This window comes from Phaenicophaeus curvirostris, chromosome 1 (genome assembly GCF_032191515.1).
Source record: "Phaenicophaeus curvirostris isolate KB17595 chromosome 1, BPBGC_Pcur_1.0, whole genome shotgun sequence".
NCBI classification, from domain to species: domain Eukaryota; kingdom Metazoa; phylum Chordata; class Aves; order Cuculiformes; family Cuculidae; genus Phaenicophaeus; species Phaenicophaeus curvirostris.
The window spans coordinates 196509178-196524526 of NC_091392.1; positions in this window are offsets into that span (position 1 = coordinate 196509178).

The window sequence follows — 15349 nt, forward strand, 5'->3', positions numbered from 1 at the left end:
TTTATTTGTATAGCTGAAATTAGCTAAGATTTGATATTTAGCTTTAATGCAATTAGAATCATAGAATCGCTTGATTGGAAAAGACCTTTGTGATAATCAAGTCTAACCATACCAGTCCACTAGTAAATCATATCCCTGAGTACTTCATCTACCCGTCTTTTAAATGCCTCCAGAGATGGTGACACAACCACCTCCCTAGGCAGGCTGTTCCAGAGCTCAATAACCCTTTCAGTGAAGAAATTTTTCTTAATGTCTGATCTGAACCTCCCCTGGCACAACTTGAGGCCATTACCTCTCATCCTATTGCCTGTCACTTGGGAGAAGAGGCCAACACCCACCTTGCTATAACCTCCTTTCAGGTAGTTGTAGGCAGTGGTAAGGTCTTCCCTCAGCCTCCTTTTCTCTAGGCTAAACAACCTCAGTTCCTTCAGCTGCCTCTCATGAGACTTGTTCTCCAGTCCCTTCACCAGCTTTGTTGTTCTTTTCTGGACATGCTCCAGGACCTCAATGTTTTTCTTGTAGTGAGGGGCCCAAAACTGAACACAGTATTTGAGGTGCAGCCTCACCAATGCTGAGAACTGGGGCAGAATCACTTTTCAGGTCCTGTTGGCCACACTGTTTCTGATAGTGGCCAAGATGCCATTGGCCTTCTTGGCCACCTGGGCACGCTGCTGACTAATATTCAGCTGTCTGTCAGCCAATACCCCCCAGGTTCTTCTATGCCAGGCAGCATTCTAGCCACTCTTCCCCAGGCCTATAGCACTGCATAGGGTTGTTGTGTCGCAAGTGCAGAACTCGGAACTTGGCCTTGTTAAACCTCGTATTGTTGATCTCAGCCCATTGATCCAGCCTGTTCAGATCCCTTTGTCCAGTCTCCCTACCCTCCAGCAGATTGACACTTCTACCCATCTTAGTGTCATCTGCAAACTTGGTAACAGTACATTCAATCCCTTCATCCAAGTAATTGATAAAGATATTGAACGGAATTGGACTCAACACCAAGCTTTGCGACCAGCCTCCAACTGGATTTGAGTCTATTTACCACCACTCTTCGGGTCCAACTATCTAGCAGTTTTTTACCCAGCAGAAGGTATACCTGCCCAGGCCAGAAACAGCCAGTTTTTCAGGCAGAATATGCTGATGGTGTCAAAGGCTCTACTGAAGTCTAGGTACACCATATCAACAACCTTTCCCTCATCCATTAAGTGGGTAACCTTGTCATAGAAGGAGATCAGGTTAGTTTGGCTGGAGCTGCCTTTCATAAACCTATGTTGACTGGGCCTGATCAGCTGGATGTCTTGTGTGTGCTGTGTGACAGTGCTCAAGACGACCTGTTCCATCATCTCCCCTGGCACCGAGTTTAAACTGACAGGCCTGTAGTCACCTGGATCATCCCTCTGACACTTGTTGTAAATGGGCATCACAGTTGCCAATCTCCATTCAAGTGGGACTTCCCGATTCAGCCAGGATTGTTGGTAGATGATGTAAAGGTGTTTGGTGAGCACCTCTGCCAGCTCCCTTAATGCCCTTGGGTGGATCCTGTCTGACCCCATAGACTTGTGAACGTGTAATTGGCTGAGCAGGTCTCTAATCCTTCCTCTTGGATTGGTAAATTGGAATCTTTGGCTTATTGTTCAGAGAATCAAAGAGCAGCTGAGGTGGGAAGGCACCTCTGGAGACCATGTCGTCCAGAGTTTTGGTCAGAGCAGGGTCAATGACAACAGGCTGTTAAGGGCTGTGTCCAGTTGGGCTTTGAATATCTACAAGGATAGAGACTCCATAAACTCTCTGGTCACTCTCTGCCAGGGACTGAGCACTCTCACAGTAGAAAAGTGGTTGTGGAGTATTTTTATATTTAAAAATAATTTCCTTCTCAGGTTGTGCCCACTGCCTCTTGGCCATAATATTATTCCTCATAGGAATAATTTGTATTCAACCTGTTGTCAGATTATATTGGTTCAGTCATGCTTGTAATTTCTTGAAAAATTAGGTTTTGGTTTTTTTTATAGGGAATGTGGCAGAATCACTGTAGAAATTGTTTTTTTTCAGAATTCACAATGTGAAGTTAAAGCTAGGTCTTTAAAAACTAATGTATATTATATATATATAATATATATTAATTTGTATATTATTTTGACTCGGTCTCCCACAACATCCTCCACTCTAAACTGAAGAGATATAAATTTGATGGGTGGATGGTATGGTGGATAAGAAACTGGTTGGAGAGTTGTATTCAAAGAGTAGTGGTCAATGGCTCAAAGTCCAGATGGAGATCCATGATAAGTGGTGTCCCTCATATGTCTATACTGGGAACGGTGCTGGTTAATATCTTCATCAGTGATATAAGCAGCGAGACTGAGTGCACCCTCAGCAAGTCTGCAGATGACACCAAGCTGAGTGGTGCAGTTGCCACAGTGGAAGGATGGTATGTCATTCAGAAGGATGTGGAGAGGCTGGAGAAGTGGGCCTGTGAGAACCTCATGAGGTTCAACAGGGTCAAGTGCAAGGTCCTGAACCTGGGTCAGGGCAATCCCCATTTTAAGTATACGATGGAGGATGACGTGATTGAAAGGTGCCCTGCAGAGAAGGACTTGGGGGTGCTGGTCAATGAGAAGCTCGACATGAGCTGGCAATGTGTGCTCACAGCCCAGAAGGCCAACTGTATCCTGAGCTTCATCAAAAGAAGCGTGGCCAGCAGGTCGAGGGAGGTGATTCTGCCCCTGTGTTCTTTTCTTGTGAGACCTTATCTGGAATGTTGTGTCCAGTTCTGGAATTCTCAACGTAAGAAAGATATGGAGGTGTTGGAATGGGTCCAGAGGAGGGCTACAAGGGCGATCAGAGGGCTGGAGCACTTCCCATATGAGGACAGGCTGAGAGAGTTGGGATTGTTCAGCCTGGGGAATAGAGGGTTACAAGGAGACCTTATAGCAACCTTCCAGTACCTGAAAGGGGCCTACAGGAAAGCTGGAGAGGGACTATTCATAAAGGCTTATGGTGATATGACGAGGGGCAAAGGGTATAAACTGGAGAGGGGCAGATTTAGGCTAGACATAAGGAGGAATTTCTTCGCTATGAGAGTGGTGAGACACTGGAACAGGTTCCCAGGGAAGCTGTGGCTGCCCCATCCCTGGAGGTGTTCAAGGCTAGGTTGGATGGGGTCTTGGACAGGCTGATCTAGTGGGATGTCCCTGCCCATGGCAGGAATTAGATGATCTTTAAGGTCCCTTCCAACCCAGACTATTCTATGATTCTATGAATGTTTTAAGACTGTCATAAAAAACTTCTGTGGGGAAAAAGGAAGTGTGGTAACAGCAGTGAGACCTGAAGCCTCTTTCCTCACTTTCATAATCTTTAATTAACTTAAAATCGCACTGGACACCTCTTAAGTAATGTGCAAAAGGGGCATTTAATAGATGGAAATCAAGAAACTTTCAGCTGTCCTCTGGGAATATGCCTCAGTGCTTCTGTATGCTTAAGGCTGCCAAAAATATCCCTAGTAATTCTCAAACTCTTTTGGCAGATGAAGGCAGAATGACTGGGTTTACAACAATCAAGATCAGATGGTGGCAGATCTATCATACACTCTTCTATATTAAGAAATACATACACTGGAAAGTAAGCCATGATCATATGTTCCTTCTCTTTCCATCGGTTCGTTGTTAGTGAGTTAGTGTTAGCATTAGTATCTTTAAAAGATGGTAGACAGTAAAAGTTCAAATCATGCAATTTCTCTACATGCTTTTTATTTCAGATATTGTTAATGTGGTTTCATTGATGTCTTGGGGAAAAGAAAAAAAGTTCATTTTTCTCTTTCACCTGCCTACTAATGAGTAACTGTCAGACACACTTCGATACTTCTGTGGCTTGGAACATTGGTGGCCATAGAGAAAAATATACCTTTCTCTGCTAAGTCTTTGTTTTTTTTCAATGAGAGATGAGCTAATACACTGTTGGCAAGACATACTGCCTTTGTTCTGCTAAGATGTATCATTGTAACTGTGTGTGAGTCTGGGAAAACAAAAGATTTAATTTTCTGTCACAACCAAGTGATCTGTGTGCTAACCCATGGCTAATACCATGGAGCATCTCTGTTGTGTTTGCAGGAACAGCCTTGACTCTTCTTGTATTTGTCTGTTTCTTTTGAGGAATTCCTACACTTTTTCTTTTTTTCTTTTCTTTTGTAGCAATCATTGTTTTACTGAGGGTTTTGTTCTTAGAAATGACTCTTGATTTTTTCTTATAGTTAGCTTTATTTTCAGGCTGTTTCACAGTCCACCAGGACCCATTGCAAAGTTGCTTCAGCATAAATTTAAAGTAATCCTTATATATCCCTGTAAAATTGTACCTCCATTCATGCTGGAAATGGGAAGCCTTCCTTTTCTTCAGGGTGTGCACTCAGTCTTGCTGGTGTTTGCTACTATCACAGCGATGTCAGTCATCTCTAATTTAAGGGTGTAAATAGAAATAGACAGCTGAAATAGACAGTAGTATCTACATACGTAAACTGAGGGTGACCCATAATTTCCTTGCATGTCTTCAGCCAGACTCTGTCTCCATTCAGGCATCCTCTAACCCAAGATAAATGAATTGATTCGTATCTGCAGAAGGTATATGCAGGGGTCATCAGTGTCTCAGTTCCTTTTGGTAGCCATGTTTACAAGTCTACACAGAAGTAAATAAAAGTATTCAAAAGTACATCTTCCTTTTGGATGGCTTTGTGTAACCTAAACTATAATTACTTTCCTCTGAGAAAAAGAACCCAACTCTGGCTTCAGGAAATGGGGATGCTGCAAGAACCCAGACAGTTGATGGTTTATAATAATTACTCAGGAGTCTGTTGGTGGGAATGCCTGCCCTGATGTTCCCAGCATCTGGTCTCTGTCAGGCTGAGAGGGAATTTCCATCCTTTTTTGCTGCTTCGTTCTCCTTTTGATCCAGAGGATTCTTGCAGGAGGATACCTCCCTGGCTGTCAGCCAAACCCCAGAGAAGTGGCACTTTCCTCTTGGTTCCCCCACACGGTTTGCAAGCCTTGGCTCTGCCATCTCCTTAGCAACTCAGAGCACACCAGCAGCACAGAGCCACGCAACCCCCGGGGGCTGCAGCTCTATTTATAGGCAGTTGAGCCTGGATGAAAATTTCCAGAGAGCTCTGGTAAGGCCTCTACAGAAGAAAAACCCCACAAATACTTATGGGTCCTGCTAGAGGATCTGGCTTCGCGCTTTATCTCAAAGCCCTGCCCTTTGCAGGATGTTGAACTTTTGAGTAAAACACATTCACTCTGATACATAGCAAGGATATGCTGTTTACATAGCTGCTAATTAACCTTTCAAGAAACATCTTCTCTGTAACCCAGGTTAGGAAGTGGAATGCAGGTGCAAAAACAATAGCCTGGGGTAATATCGTGTTGTAACAGGCGATGTCTCAAGGATGATGCCACATCTGTTGTTTGGTTTGGTTTTGATTTTTTTTTTTTTTTTTAAATTTCAGGACTATGGCCTAGTGAAATCTTAGAAAACTGGAGAGCAGGAGAGCAATTCTATTGTTTTTTTCAAGTTTTGTGGTTATTTTCTTTTAAATTATGTTTCTTCAGGCTGAATTCTACATTGAAAACAAAATTTAATCACTGGTTATATTGCTTAGTGTTGCTCTGCAAAGGTTTATTGATTCAGCATTTCCCTTAGTCATGTAGCTGAGAAATGAAGTAAAGAATGTGTGGTGGTGCTAAGAGTGACTTTGAGTATTAAAGAAATAAATGATAATCCAATATAATGGGGTGGATGATGACCCTGAACAGGACAACTGTTTTCATGAACTCTTTATGTATACTGAGCTTAAACTATGAGACACTCATGAAGGAATTCAGTATTTATTGGGAGATAAATATTCTTGCAGGTGAGTCTGAGGAGCTTTTTGAAGATTCTAAAGTTACCATATCTACTTCTCTGAAAACTTCTTATGTTTTTTTACCTGGGCAAAATTATAATTAAAAACTTCCATAGAGGGTGAGTTTTTTCTTCTATTTAATCCTTGTATCTGGACCTTGTGTACCAATGTAGGAGAATTTTGTGTCCTGATTCTACAGCTTCCCTCATAGATTTTGCTCATACTCTGCATTCCCTGCTAATCACTGCAAATGGGAAAGGCCTTGGAGGAAATGGCACTCTGCTTTTGAAATACTCTTTGGTGTCTCAGAATCGTCACTGAATTGTTCTCCCGGACACTATGGTGAGAAAATAATGTCTGTCTTGGACTAGAGGAGCAAGGGAATTCCAAAGCAACATTTAACCTACTCCAGTTGATAGGAATGTGGGAATTACATGCTTTTGTGTGTGCTTGTAGGGGGAGAAGGAGCCTCTACGTGCAAGAACATGGGGAGGTGAAGATATATACTGTATAGGCAGGCTGATTGACAGCCCAGCTGGTACAGATCAGTAATTGGAAATTCATTGCACATAAATCTTCTAGTACTTATCGTGAGACATGGGAAGGAGAATATCTGAGCTCTGAAGTACTTAACTCTTTCAGGGCCATGTGGGGAGATTTTCAGCTTTCAAATAGCAAGACTGTTCATGTATTTCTCTTTAAAGACTTCTTTTTTTTTTTTTTTGTAGCAAGAAGAATGTGGGTGGAGGAAAAAGCCACCACGTGCTCCAACTGATAGCATTTAGGTGAACAGTCTTTAATATTTAATGTTTATTTCTTTTATAGTGCAGCTTCAGATTGTCTTGGAAAATTCATTTTCGTATTTGGTGGTGAACACATTTTTGCCTTTACAGAACACATCTTGAATATATTGCCTGCCAATTTCATGTCTGATTTACCTTATTTGTGTCTCCACATTGGTGGGCTTATTGTATGTTTGTCCATGTGCCAGCAGACTCTGCAACTGTATTTTAAGAGGTCTGTTCATGTCTAAATATTTATATACTTTTTCATGAGGCTGAGACTGATTGTATGTGCTAGCAACTTTGTCCCTGCTCCTCTTTCTTCCCCTAGTCCAAGTATGTTTTTTGTCCATTTTCCTCCTCACTTGATTTTGACACTCTGGTGGTTTCCCCTATGCAGTTTTGAATGTATAATTGGTTTCTGGTGATCACATTTTTTCTCATTTATTTTGGTCTGCCTCTGTTCTGTTACACACATATTTGTCTCTCCGTTAATGTCAATGTGAATTACAGATGAAAAGCTAAGTGTAGATAAATTAGTAAGTACGCAAAACGGAAGGCAGCATTTAACTTTCTGAATTATTTGTGTGGGCAGAGGACAGCTAATGAATACCTGAGGATCTGAACAAACGAGCAGCAAGTGCCAGGATGCAACAGCTCAGCTGTTGACACAGTACGCAGTGTGGTGTCTGGGGAAGGTGGGGGGCTGTATGGGCGGCAGTGCAACTACACTGGGTTTTAACACCCACCCTTCTGGAAAGTGCTGTGAGTAGGTGGAAGTGCTGGTTGGAGTTGGAGCCAAAAATCAGGCTTGCCTCTAAGGGAGCAGTTTTTTATGTACAATATATAGAAGACTGAATTCTCTACATCTCAGTCCTTGATGTACTGAGTCTTGTCTTGACCCTTAAAATTGTATAAAACAGTCCAGAATGGTGTTTCTTGCAGTAAAATTACAGTGCTTGTGTTAACGCCTTCCTTCAAGATGGGCCACGTTCTTTGCTTCACTGCCTGTGGTAACACTTCATTCATTTATGCCATGAGAAAACCTTTTGTTGACTGTTTCGCTTGCAGTGCTATGCAGAAGTATTAGAAGAGGTTTTCTTAAAGGGAAGCACTTGGCTATTTTCTAAGCTCACTTTCAAAGTACTCTGAATTAATTATAAATGAGTAAAGCCGTCTGGCTCTTGATTACACAATTGCCTATCCTGGGTTCCCTGTAATGAAATGTAAGCTGGCTCAATCGCAGTAAAACAGGAGGTGCTTTTTCTCCCTCTCTATCTTATGATCTGGGCTATTCTCAAATCTACTGTTCTTATTTCTTTCAGGCTACAATTCTGTCAGCTTTATATTTCCTTCTTTCTCTCCCTGCTACCCTATTTTTATTAAGCTTTTCTTGTAGCTGCACTTATGCCCATATCCTGTTAACATGCATTGATACAGTGTCTTTTGTGCTAAACTAACTCAATGCATTTTATTTATTTAAAGGATGCTAAGTGCCTGTAGTGTCTAAGCGTTTGACAAACACATAAAAATACACAGAAGTCAAGCACTTAGCTGCCCTGAGAAGATGGGTTCCCCTCTGTCTCTGCCAGGAACATCCATAAACCCAATTACTCATGTAGCATGTAGTTTAAGAACAATTAAACTGAAGTCTGTGCTTTCTATATGGTGAACCCTGATCTCTTGTCTCCAGCGTTTGCCACAACGTGAATCTCAAAGGATATGCTGTGTGTTATCCCATCACTCTGTCTTTTTCTGCCCTCGTTTTTTTTGCAGTGCTGCATATAGTGGGCAGCAGTTGTTCTCACTTTTGTCACCTCTTCACTGGGTTTTACTGTCTTCAGATGGGGTGGGAGGTGGCCCAGTGTATGTGACATGAATGTCCTTTACTCTGACATTTTATTCTGTGTAAAACGGTAGGAATAATGTTAAGAAACCATAAAGTCTTGGTTTTGACTGTAATAGCACTGTATAAGCTGAAGACCCAACCTGAGTTTTGGAGTAGGGGCCATTGAGCCCTAGTGCACTTAAACCATAGGACACGTGGTGGAGATAGTGCCACTCTTTGCTCTCTCTGCTGGGGCTGTCCTGTAGTGCGTGTCCCCACCCTGCTCTTGGCCTTTCTACTTCCTGAGGAAAAATGCATTCAAAATAGCCTAGAACAATGTTAAATAGTCTTTCCCAAGATGTAACAGGGGCAAAATAAATTTATGCATACCTACTCTTCCCCTTGTTTCCTTGTGTTGGTTTAGGGAGTTGGAGATGTACTAGGGAAATGGATGAAGCTATAATTTTTCATTTCTTCTTCTAACAATAACATATGATTGTCTAGGGATAATGGATTCTACTGGGCTTTGGTTTTGCTTATTTGCTGGAGATAGTAAACCAACCATATGGGGGTCCTCCAGGTTGTCAGCTGAGCATCATCTTTGCCTTTGACACAGCTTCTTATAGCATTCTGCTTAGGAAACTGTCAGCCTCTGGCCTGGACAGGCGAACCCTCTCCTGGGTGGAAAACTGGTTGGATGGCCGGGCCCAGAGAGGGGTGGTAAATGGCATTAAATCCAGCTGGAGGCCAGTGACAAGTGGGGTTCCCCAGGGCTCAGTGCTGGGTCCAGCCCTGTTCCATGTCTTTATCAATGACCTGGATGAAGGCATCGAGTGCACCCTTAGCAAGTTTGCAGACAACACTAAGCTGGGTGGAAGTGTTGATGTGCTGGAGGGTAGGGAGGCTCTGCAAAGGGATCTGAACAGGCTGGACCGCTGGGCTGAGACCAATGGCATGAGGTTCAACTAGGCCAAATGCCGGGTCCTGCACTTGGGTCACAACAACCCTGTGCAGTGCTACAGACTAGGAGAAGTCTGTCTAGAAAGCTGCCTGGAGGAGAGGGACCTGGGGGTGTTGGTTGACAGCGACTGAACATGAGCCAGCAGTGTGCCCAGGTGGCCAAGAAGGCCAATGGCATCTTGGCTTGTATCAGAAACGGCGTGACCAGCAGGTCCGGGGAGGTTATTCTCCCTCTGTACTCGGCAGTGGTGAGAGCGCTTCTTGAATCCTGTGTTCAGTTCTGGGCCCCTCACCACAAGAAGGATGTTGAGGCTCTGGAGAGGGTCCAGAGAAGAGCAACAAAGCTGGTGAAGGGGCTGGAGAACAGGCCTTATGAGGAACGGCTGAGAGAGCTGGGGTTGTTTAGCCTGGAGAAGAGGAGGCTGAGGGGAGACCTCATTGCTCTCTACAACTACCTGAAAGGAGGTTGTAGAGAGGAGGGTGCTGGCCTCTTCTCCCAGGTGACAGGGTACAGGACAAGAGGGAATGGCCTCAAGCTCCACCAAGGGGGGTTCAGGCTGGACATCAGAAACAAATTTTTCACAGAAAGGGTCATTGGGCACTGGAACAGGCTGCCCAGGGAGGTGATTCACCTTCCCTGGAGGTGTTTAAAAGATGGGTGGATGAGGTGCTAAGGGGCATGGTTTAGTGTTTGATAGGAATGGTTGGACTCCATGATCCTATGGGTCTTTTCCAACCTAGTGATTCTGTGATCTTGAGAAGTATACTGTACCTGCTGAATTACCATCCTCTCTGCCTGCAGAATTTGAAGCACATGTTGCTGAATGCCGGTTAGTCCTAGAATTACCAGAGAGCTGGTACCTATCCATTACTATGCCAAACTTGGAGTCATCTCTATTGAATTTAATTTGTGAGGGGATACCTCATCCTTTATTATTTTCTCCATTTACTGGAAATTTCCTCACTCCTACCAGTCCTCCAGGATTAGACCTTTCCCAGTTGCCTTTTTCTAACAAAGTGCTGCATTTTTTGACCTGCTCCCTTCCAGCACCTTTTGCCAGGACCTGTAGTCCTAAAGCTGCTTTTGTGGAGCATCCACAGCCTTCCGGGCTCATTACCACAGCCGATGCTTGGCTTTTATAAAGACATCCAGCCCTGCCAGGTTTAACCTTCAGCAACCATGGCAACCAGCCTTGCAGGCTTTGAAGGAGCACAGGTCCTGAGCACAAGTCTCTTTTAAGGCTCATGCAGTTCACTTCAGGAGTCCTCCCTGAAGTGGATGGGAATTGTCACTTGATAGCATTTAGCAAATAGGGCAGAACTCAGAAAACATCTGAGGATGACAGAAACTGTCAAAACTGTAAGGCAATTACACTAATCCACCCTCTCCTAATAGCAGGTCCATCAGTCTGACCATGGTGGAAACCTGCTTGAAGTATACAGTCTTTCGGAGTGGTTTCTGTCTTTATTTTCTCTTCTTTCCTTTCTAAGAGGTAACTGAGGCCTGCATAGACAAATCATAGAATATGAAGTATTGGGGGAGGGATATAAAAAAAAGAGCTTTAGTGAGAAAAGCAATACCAAACCAGTGGAAAACAAGGCTTCAGAGGAGAGTGTTGTAATTTTGCCTACTTTGTCTGAGACCAATTTATTTGACCTTCAAGGGATGCCCCTGAAAAAGGGAAAGTTAGCTCAGTACTCATCCCTTCCTGGTGTGCCTGGACTCCTTGCAAGTTGTATCTCACCAGAAGGTGGCCCTCAGGGGAGTTGCTCACATATAACAAGGAGTGCTTTTGACTACTCTGATGCAATGTATATTCTTAAAATATGTCGTTGAAGATTTTAACCGCTTGACCACAGTGATGGGGTTGTGGTGGTGGGATATGCCAACATGCTTTCTGCTGGGTTGAGCTGGCTTGCAGAAGGTGCTTTGAAAAGTTGCTGCTAAAGTAAAACTGGAGAAGGAGTAAAGTACGCAAGCCTGCACTGAGCGGGAGACAGAAATCCTAAGCATTTGCAAGCTCTTGCCAAATCCCTCCATCTCCCTTCCCACATTCTCTCTCCACTTCTGAAGAATGATGCTTAGCAGTTACTTTCTGTCTTCAAAAGTAATAGATGTGAGCAGCTGTGACGTGGCAGGGTTTTATGTTTAAACTGTTATTAGCATGTGTTGGAGATACATATTCAAGCGAAGTGTCACTTAAAATATATACCATATTGGCATACGACATCCTATAGGAAGGCCTGATGTACAAGTAACCAAAATTAGCTGTGGAGCCATATCATCACATAAGCAGGGTTTTCTCCGTGGAATCAACAGACGACGACATAGCAATTTACTTTGGTACTTGTAATGCTTTTATTCCTACTTTATTTTCCCTCCCCACTATCTGGGCCAATGTTTTTGATTTTCCAGTAGGCAGTTGCTGGTGTGCCCTCAGCAACATGAGCACTCTTTTATTTGTGTGTTACAATACAAGTCTCTCTCTGCCTCTGAGCCAGCTTCATCCCTAAGCTGCCAAGCTGAAGTAATGAGGGAAGGTTGCCTTGCTGGGGAACTGAAACAGAAGAACTGAAGCATGGTAACTCAGTTTGCGCTAGAAGAAGTGATTTGAGGTGTTGTATAGAAAAACTGTTTGAAAAGACCTGTCCTGTGTTACTGCTCAGTGTGAGCAGGATCAAGAGTAGGGGTGAGACATGTATCATATAACCCTAAATACTTGCTGGGATGGGCTGTGTCAAGCTGGCAACAGCATTGTCCGAGGCTGACCATGCACTCGGTGAGGCCGGGCAGATGCTGCAGGAGCTATCTTGTACTATCTATGGATGCCTTAGGAACCATAGACAAGCACTTAAAAGTCTTGCTTAAGACCAAGAGGTATGAATTTCTTCCAAATTACTATTTTTTTCTTTTCTTTGAGTTCATTCTAGAATAAGCTTCTTCCTCCCCAGTAAATTACAGATATTTCTAATGCTACAGTCAAAAGCATGAAAAGTGTCCTGGCTAGCTTTAACTAAGCTTGCCTGGGTCGTTGTGGCTGCTATGAAGCCACAGTAACAGGAGCTTTATCATTGTATGGTCAGTGGTCAGAGTCTCCTTCATCCTGATTAGATTTATGTGGTCTATGCTGGTATTTGTAGCTTCACTGGTGTGAACAGCAATGCTGTTCAGTCTAGTTTAAAATTAGTTCAAATTTGCCTATCTGTGCTGTGGTCAGATTGTGGGTACAGCATCAACACATTGCTAGTACAGAGCAAGAGCATCTCTGGTGGGAATGATGAGAAATAGCTATTTCTTTTTTGAATTTGTGCTCTGTCTTATTTCACATTAGCTTTCTCAGAAGGGTTTGTTTACTACCCACTAACTAAGGAGTTAAAAGATGTGAAAATTAGATCCAGCGAGATTGGTTGGCAAGTGGAAATAAAGTGCCTTTGTAGTTAGCAATGAAAATCCAGAACCCTAAAATAAAGTTGAGAACTGCTTCAGGAACAAATTACAGGTGCTGGTAGCTGGATGGACCTCATGTACACCATGTATGTGCCTGCTGGTCTGTGCACTTTGTTGGTGCAAAATTCTGCCGGGATCTGGTTTCATACCACAAAAACTTGCTTTACAAGTCTCACCTTTGGAGAGTTTATTGGCAGCATGAGGCTTTAAACAAGATTTCTCAAATCCCAGCTCACCTGGCTAAGGACTGCCTTGGGAGTGTGGTTGCCTTGGTGTAGGGTGCAGTCACCCCTTTGTGCACTAGTTGAGGGGAGCAGACATCTACCAGAGATTGGGCATAGACGTGGATGCAGCAGGAGCTACAGCTCTGTTCAGGTTTGCTGGGCCTCTGTGGTGGGTGCCACTGCTAAGGAAATCACCCAGACCCACAGACTGGCAGCTGCATATTGCTGGAACCAGATTTTCAAATAGAAAATTGACCTTGTATCTTTAGTACTCGCTGCATAATGGCAGGGCATTAGTCAGCTGAAGTTTACCATAGTTTATTGTCTAGTTGTAAATCCTAATTGGCTGAACTAACCTTCTCTGATGTTAAGTACCTTAAAAGGTTGGTTTTCCTTTATTTTATTTTAGGTTTTGTTTCTAGTTTTATGTGTTCTTTCTGTATATTAATTAAAAAGAACAAAGCAAAACCTCCAAGCCTACTGATGTAGATTAATGTGAATCATCATCTCTTGAAAGTCTGTGTAATCCAAAGCTTTGCAACCTGATATGCATCCCCTTCATTTGGTAAATATTTGAAATATCCACAGATATATTTTCACATTCTTAAGCAAAGACCACATCACCATGTGTTCACTCTTGTTTCTCTTTCTAAGTAGCAAAGTTTTGAAGCCCAGGTTTATTTAAATATTTTTGGTTTTCTCTTGTAATTTCTAGTATTTATTGTACTAGAAACAGAATATAAAGGAAGAAAGAAAAATCTACCAATTCATCTGCCTTTTGAAAATCAAAACGAGTATATTAGAAAGAAAATATAAGCAACTTTAAACAGTGCCAGAGGCTGTTGTCTTTGAGAACAGTTGAATTGGAAGGTTTAGATAATGAACAGAGTTGATGATGCCTCTAATAAAGTGGATTAGCTGTTACAAATTTTGTTGCAGCATGTATCTCATGTAGCTAATCTCCCATGTTTGCATTTTCAGTCATAGGTTTTTGAGGGGCACTGAGGTAGATTATAGTCCTCCAAAGAGTGTTGTAAATGCTGACACTTTCCAATACAGTTTTTGAAGAAAAAAAAGCAGAAAAGAGGAAAATCTGCATAGCTTTTCCTTTGGGTCATACAGTACAGCCCCATTAGCAGTCATTAGTTCCTGCCCTTTAGTAAATACTGCCTTCTTTTTCTTTGGGTACCAGGTCCTTTTCTTTGGTGCATCTTTTCAACTTGGACATTGTTAAACAATCTTTACAGCTTCCGTAGAATTCACTTTCATGTGAATAAACAAATTTTGAGAACAATGCAAGCATATGTTCTTCCTCCAAATTATATTAAGCTAAAAAACGTGCTGTTCTATGGATTATCTTTTTGGTATAATAAAGGCACCAGCTCCGATGGTGGTGGCACCGGCGGGCTTGTTGTGTTGGGTGATGCAGATCTCTGAGGACCATTTACATTGGGTAAGGTTTGCAAGGGATGTCGTGGGAGAGCAGGATCTCCAGGCATCTCACCACAGTGTCTGTACATGGGAGACCCTTTGTAGGCGCCTCTTGACCAGGTTAGGGTTGGCAACACATCCATCTTTCCCTTCCTTCATCATGAAAAGGTTGTTCTGCCAGGAGCTAGCCACCAGGGTCTTCACTGTGGCACTTAAGTCTCTTTCCTTTACACAGATGTTTACTGATAACCTAGTCTAATACTGGTGTACTTTTTTATTTTGAGAAACATTTTCTATCTTTTTTTCTTCACACATATGAGGTGTCCTTCCACACAATCCCTCACTGGCTTGCAATATCCTACTAAACTGGGACAGTAATTCTAATTGTGGGATGATATTAGAGTTATTTTCTAGTAAAATTATGTGAATGATGCATTTTTATTTGGAATAAAACTTGTCAGTGAATACATGTGTGGATTCCATAAGCAACACAGGACCTCCTTAAATATCGTGAATTGTGCTTTGATTTATACTTAAGAGTAGACCAGAATGACACTGATTTATTTTTTTTTTTAAGGAACAAATAGCTTGACTTTCAAAATATGTCAAATTAAGTTACTTGTGTTTGAAACAAGAACAGTCTTCACAATTAAGGGGCTTGAAAAGCCGGGAATGAGTTCCCTGCTATTCTCCAGCACTTTTTGCATCTCCTTGGGGAGGCAGTTTAGGCTTTCAGTGTTCAAATCGTCATCTCTAAAAGGGGATAATACAGACTTTTCTAGTGCCTAGGAG